The following is a 7019-nucleotide window of genomic DNA, read 5'->3' on the forward strand; positions in this document are numbered from 1 at the left end:
TAGAAGTCAACGCCAGAAGCATAAGGTACAATATAAATACAACAGCTTCTCCATTGAATAAAACGAATAATTGCTATCAGTTGGAAAGTGATGGTCATTTCTACGTTCCGGGCAACATAGGCTTCACCCTTGGACGTTGCCCCACCAGACGGAATAGCTAGGACCTTAGAAGTCAAAGCCAGAAGCAGAAAATACAATGTAAATGTAACAGTATTTCTACCTTATAGCATGAATAATTGCAACCACTGTGAAAGTTATGGTCATATCTACGTTCCGGGCAACCCAGGCTTGAATCTAGGGCGTTGCTCCTCCACATCTAATAGCTACGACCGTAGAAGTCAACGCCAGATGCATAAAATACAATATAAGTACAACAGCTTTTCCATCGTAAAGAATGAATGAATGCAAACAGTGAGAAAGTGACGGTCATTTCTACGTTCCGGTCAACATAGGCTTCACTATAGGGCGTTGCTCCACCACATCGAATAGCTACAGCCTTAGAAGTCAACGCCAGATGCATAAAATACAACATAAATACAACAGTTTTTCCATTGTATAAAACGAATAATTGCAACCAGTGTGAAACTTGTGGTCATTTCTACGTTCCGGACAACATAGGGTTCACTCTTGGACGTTGCCCCACCAGATTGAATAGCTCGGACCTTAGAAGTCAACGCCAGAAGCATAAAATACAATATAAAGACAACAGCTTTTCCATCGTATAAAACGAATAATAGCAACCAGTTTGAAGGTTAAGGTCATTTCTACGTTCCAGGCAACCTAGGCTTCACTCTAGGGCGTTGCTCCACCAGATCGAATAGTTAGGGCATTGGAAGTCGACGCCCGAAGCATAAAATACAAAATAAAAAGAACAGTTTTTCCATTGTATAAAACGAATAATCGCAACCGGAGTGACAGTTATGGTCATTTATACGTACCGGGCAACCTAGGCTTCACCCCAGGGCGTTGCTCCACCACATCGAATAGCTACGACCTTAGAAGTCAACGCCAGAAGCCTAAAATACAGTAAAGATACAACAGTTTGTCCATCGTGTAACAGGAATAATTGCAGCCAGTGTGAAAGTCATGGTCATTTCTACGTTCCGGGCAACCTAGGCTTCACTCTAGGGCGTTGTTACACCAGATCGAAAAGTTAGGGCCTAAGAAGTCAACTCCAGAGGCATAAAACACAATATAAATACAACAGTTTTTCCATCGTAAAAAACGAATAATAGTAACCGGTGTGAAAGATATGGTCATTTCTACCTTCCGGGCAACCTAGCCTACACTCTAGGGCGTTGCTCCACCAGATCGAATAGTTAGGGCCTTAGAAGTCTACGCCCGGAGCATAAAGTACAATAAAAATACAACAGTTCTACCCTCGTATAGAATGAATAACTGCAAACAGTGTGAAAGTTATGGTCATTTCTACGTTCCGGGCAACCTAGACTTCACTCTAGGGCGTTGGTCCACCAGATCGAATATTTAGGACCTAAGAAGTCAACGCCAGAAGCATAAAATACAAAATAAATACGACAGTTTTTCCATCGTATAAAACGGATAATTGAAACTGGTTTGAAAGTTAGGGTCATTTCTACGTTCCGGGAAACCTAGGCTTCACTCCAGGGCGTTGCTCCACCAGATCAAATAGTTAGGGCCTAAGAAGTCAACTCCAGAGGCATAAAACACAATATAAATACAACAGTTTTTCCATCGTAAAGCAGGAATAATTGCAACCAGTGTGAAAGTGATGGTCATTTCTACGATCCGGGCAACGTCTGCCTCACTCTAGGGCGTTGCTCCACCACATCGAATAGCTACTGCCTTAGAAGTCAACGCCAGAAGCATAGAATACAATAAAATACAACAGTTCTTCCCTCGTATAGAATGAATAATTGCAAACAGTGTGAAAGTAGTGGTCAGTTCTATGTTGCGGGCAACCTAGACTTGACTCTAGGGCGGAGCTCCACCAGATGGTATAGGTAGGGCCATAGAAGTCAACGCCCGAAGCCTAAAATACAGTAAAGATACAACAGTTTTTCCATCGTGTAACAGGAATAATTGCAGCCAGTGTGAAAGGCATGGTCATTTCTACGTTCCGGGCAACCTAGGCTCCACTCTAGGGTGCTGTTACACCAGATCGAAACGTTAGGGCCTAAGGAGTCAACTCCAGAGGCATAAAACACAATATAAATACAACATTTTTTCCATCGTAAAGCAGGAATAATTGCAACCAGTGTGAAAGTGATGGTCATTTCTACGATCCGGGCAACGTCTGCCTCACTCTAGGGCGTTGCTCCACCAGATCGAATAGTTAGGGCCTTAGAAGTCAGCGCCAGAAGCATAAAATACAATATAAATACGAAAGTTTTTCTAACGTATAAAACGAATAATTGCAACCAGTGTGAAAGTTATGTTCATTTCTACATTTTGGGTAACCTGGGCTTCACTCTAGGGCGTTGCTCCACCAGATCGAATAGTTAGGGCCTTAGAAGTCTACGCCCAGAGCGTAAAACACAATAAAAATACAACAGTTTTTGCATCGTATAAAACGAATTATTGCAACCGGTGTGAATGTCATGGTGATATCTAGGTTGCGGGCATCCTAGATATAACTCTAGGGCATTGCTCCACCAGATCGAATAGTTAGGGCCTTAGTAGTCAACACCAGAAGCATAAAACGCACAATAAATACAACAGCTTTTCCATCGTATAGAACGAATAATTGCAACCAGTGTGAAAGTAATGGACATTTCTACGTTCCGGGCAACATAGGCTTCACTCTAGGGCGTCGCTCCACCACATCGAATAGTTTGGGCCTTAGAAGTCAGCGCCAGAAGCTTAAAATACAGTATAAATACAACAGTCTTTTCATCGCGTAACAGGAATAATTGCAACCAGTGTGCAGGTAATGGTCATTTCTACGTTCTGGGCAACCTAGGCTTCACTCTAGGGCGTTGTTCCTCCAGATCCAATTGTTAGGGCCTTAGAAGTCAGCGCCAGAAGCATAAAATACAGAATAAATACAACAGTTTTTCCAAAGTATAAAACGAATAATTGCAACCAGTGTGAAAGTAATGGTCATTTCTACGTTCCGGGCAACCTAGACTTCACTCTAGGGCGTTCTGCCACCAGATCCAATTGTTAGGGCCTTAGAAGTCAGCGCCAGAAGCATAAAATACAATATAAATACGAAAGCTTTTCTAACGTATAAAACGAATAATTGCAACCAGTGTGAAAGTTATGTTCATTTCTACATTTTGGGTAACCTGGGCTTCACTCTAGGGCGTTGCTCCACCAGATCGAATAGTTAGGGCCTAAGAAGTCAACGCCAGAAGCATAAAACGTACAATAAATACAACAGCTTTTCCATCGTATAGAACGAATAATTGCAACCAGTGTGAAGGTTATGGTCATTTCTACGTTCCGGGCAGCATAGGCTTCACTCATGGACGTTGCCCACCAGATCGAATAGCTAGGGCATTAGAGGTCAGCGCCAGAAGCATAAAATAAAATAAAATTACAACAGCTTTTCCATCGTATAACAGGAGTAATTGCAACGAGTGTGAAAGAAATGGTCATTTCTACGTTCCGGGCAACCGATGCTTCATTCTAGGTCGTTACTCCACCATATCGAAAAGTTAGGGCCTTAGAAGTCTACGCCCAGAGCGTAAAACACAATAAAAATACAACAGTTTTTGCATCGTATAAAACGAATTATTGCAACCAGTGTGAATGTTATGGTGATATCTACGTTCCGGGCATCCTAGATATAACTCTAGGGCATTGCTCTGCCAGATCGAATTGTTAGGGCCTTAGTAGTCAACACCAGAAGCATAAAACGCACAATAAATACAACAGCTTTTCCATCGTATAGAACGAATAATTGCAAGCAGTGTGAAAGTTATGGTCATTTCTACGTTCCGGGCAACCTAGACTGTACCCTAGGTCGTTGCTCCACCAGATCGAATAGTTAGGGTCTTAGTAGTCAACACCAGAAGCATAAAACGCACAATAAATACAACAGCTTTTCCATCGTGTAAAACGGATAATTGAAACCGGTGTGAAAGTTATGGTCATTTCTACGTTCCGGGCAACCTAGGCTTCACTCTAGGCCGTTGCTCCACCAGATCGAATAGTTAGGGCCTTAGAAATCAACGCCCGAAGCATAAAATAAAAAAAAATGTAACAGTTTTTCCATTGTATAAAATGAATAATTGCAACCAGTGTGATGGTAATGGTCATTTCTACGTTACGGGCAACCTAGGCCTCACTCTAGGTAGTTGCTCCACCAGATCGAATAACTACCGCCTTAGAAGTCAATGCCAGAAGCATAAAATGCAATATAGATACAACAGTTTTTGCATCGTGTAACAGTAGTAATTGCAACCAGTGTGAAGGTAATGGACATTTCTACGTTCCGGGCAACCTAGGCTTCACTCTAAGGCGTTACTCCACCAGATCGAATAGTTAGGGCCTTAGAAGTCAACGCCAGAAGCATAAAATACAAAATAAATACAACAGTTTTTCCATCGTATAAAACGGATAATTGAAACTGGTTTGAAAGTTAGGGTCATTTCTACGTTCCGGGCAACCTAGGCTTCAGTCAAGGGCGCAGCTCCACCAGATCGAATAGCTATTGCCTTAGAAGTCTACGCCCGGGGCATAAAATACAATAAAAATACAACAGCTTTTCCATCGTATAAAAAGAATAATTGCAAGCAGTGTGACTGTGATAGTCATTTCTACGTTCCGGGCAACCGCGGCTACACTCTCGGGCGTTGCTCTACCAGATCGAATGGCTAGGGCCTTAGCAGTCTACGCCCGGAGCATAAAATACAATAAAAATACAACAGTTTTTCCATCGTATATCACGAATAATTGCAACCAGTGTGAAAGTGATAGTCATTTCTACGTTCCGGGCATCCTAGTCTTCACTCTAGGGCGTTGCTCCACCAGATCGAATAGCTAGGGCCTTAGAAGTCTACGCCTGGAGCATAAAGTACAATAAAAATACAACACTTTTTCCATCGTATAAAATGAATAATTGCAACCAGTGTGATGGTAATGATCATTTCTACGTTCCGGGCAACCTAGGCTCCACCCTAGGGCGTTGCTCCACCACATCGAATAGCTACGGCCTTAGAAGTCAACGCCAGAAGCCTAAAATACAGTAAAGATACAACAGTTTGTCCATCGTGTAACAGGAATAATTGCAGCCAGTGTGAAAGTCATGGTCATTTCTACGTTCCGGGCAACCTAGGCTTCACTCTAGGGCGTTGTTACACCAGATCGAAAAGTTAGGGCCTAAGAAGTCAACTCCAGAGGCATAAAACACAATATAAATACAACAGTTTTTCCATCGTAAAAAACGAATAATAGTAACCGGTGTGAAAGATATGGTCATTTCTACCTTCCGGGCAACCGAGCCTACACTCTAGGGCGTTGCTCCACCAGATCGAATAGTTAGGGCCTTAGAAGTCTACGCCCGGAGCATAAAGTACAATAAAAATACAACAGTTCTACCCTCGTATAGAATGAATAACTGCAAACAGTGTGAAAGTTATGGTCATTTCTACATTCCCGGCAACATCGGCTTCACTCTAGGGCGTTGGTCAGCCAGATCGAATAGTTAGGGCCTTAGAAGTCAACGCCAGAAGCATAAAATACAAAATAAATACGACAGTTTTTCCATCTTATAAAACGGATAATTGAAACTGGTTTCAATGTTAGGGTTATTTCTACGTTCCGGGCTACCTAGGCTTCACTCTAGGGCGTTGCTCCACCAGATCGAATAGTTAGGGCGTAAGAAGTCAGCGCCAGAAGCATAAAACACAATATAAATACAACAGCTTTTCCATCGTATAAAACGAATAATTGCAACCAGTGTGAAAGTTATGGTGATTTCTACATTCCGGGCTAGCTAGGCTTCACTCTAGGGCGTTCGTCAACCAGATCGAATAGTTAGGGCCTTAGTAGTCTACGGCCGGAGCATAAAGTACAGTAAAAATACAACAGTTTTTCCATCGTATAAAATGAATAATTGCAACCAGTGTGATGGTAATGATCATTTCTACATTTTGGGCAACCTGGGCTTCACTCTAGGGCGTTGCTCCACCAGATCGAATAGTTATGGCCTTAGAATGCTACGCACGAAGCATATAATAAAATAAAAATGCAACAGTTTTTCCATCGTATAACACGAATAATTGCAACCAGTGTCAAAGTGGTAGTCATTTCTACGTTCCGGGCAATCTAGGCATCAGTCAAGGGCGCACCTCCACCAGATCGAATAGCTAGGGCCTTAGAGGTCTACACCCGGGGCATAAAATGCAATAAAAATACAACAGCTTTTCCATCGTATAAAATGAATAATTGCAACCAGTGTGATGGTAATGGTCATTTCTACGTTCCGGGAAACCTAGGCTTCACTCTAGGGCGTTGCTCCACCAGATCGAATAGTTAGGGCCTAAGAAGTCAACGCCAGAAGCATAAAACACTATATAAATGCAACAGCTCTTCCATTGTATAACCTGAATAATTGAAACCGGTGTGAAAGTTATGGTCATTTCAACGTTCCGGGCAACCTAGGCTTCACTCTAGGCCGTTGCTCCACCAGATCGAATCGTTAGGGCCTTAGAAGTCAACGCCCGAAGCATAAAATAAAATAAAAACCTAACAGTCTTTACATCGTATAAAATGAATAATTGCAACCAGTGTGCTGGTAATGGTCATTTCTACATTCCCGGAAACCTATGCTTCACTCCAGGGCGCTGCTCCACCAGATCGTATAGCTAGGGACTTAGAAGTCAACGCCAGAAGCATAAAATACAATATAAATACAACAGATTTTCCATTGTATAAAACGAATAATTGCAACCAGTGTGAAAGTTATGGTCATTTCTACGTTCCGGGCGACATAGGCTTGACTCTTGGACGTTGCCCCACCAGATAGAATAGTTAGGGCCTTAGAAGTCAACGCTCGAATCATTAAATACAAAATAAATAGAACAGCTTTT

The sequence above is a fragment of the Calliopsis andreniformis genome, unplaced genomic scaffold, assembly GCF_051401765.1.
Source record: "Calliopsis andreniformis isolate RMS-2024a unplaced genomic scaffold, iyCalAndr_principal scaffold0004, whole genome shotgun sequence".
NCBI classification, from domain to species: domain Eukaryota; kingdom Metazoa; phylum Arthropoda; class Insecta; order Hymenoptera; family Andrenidae; genus Calliopsis; species Calliopsis andreniformis.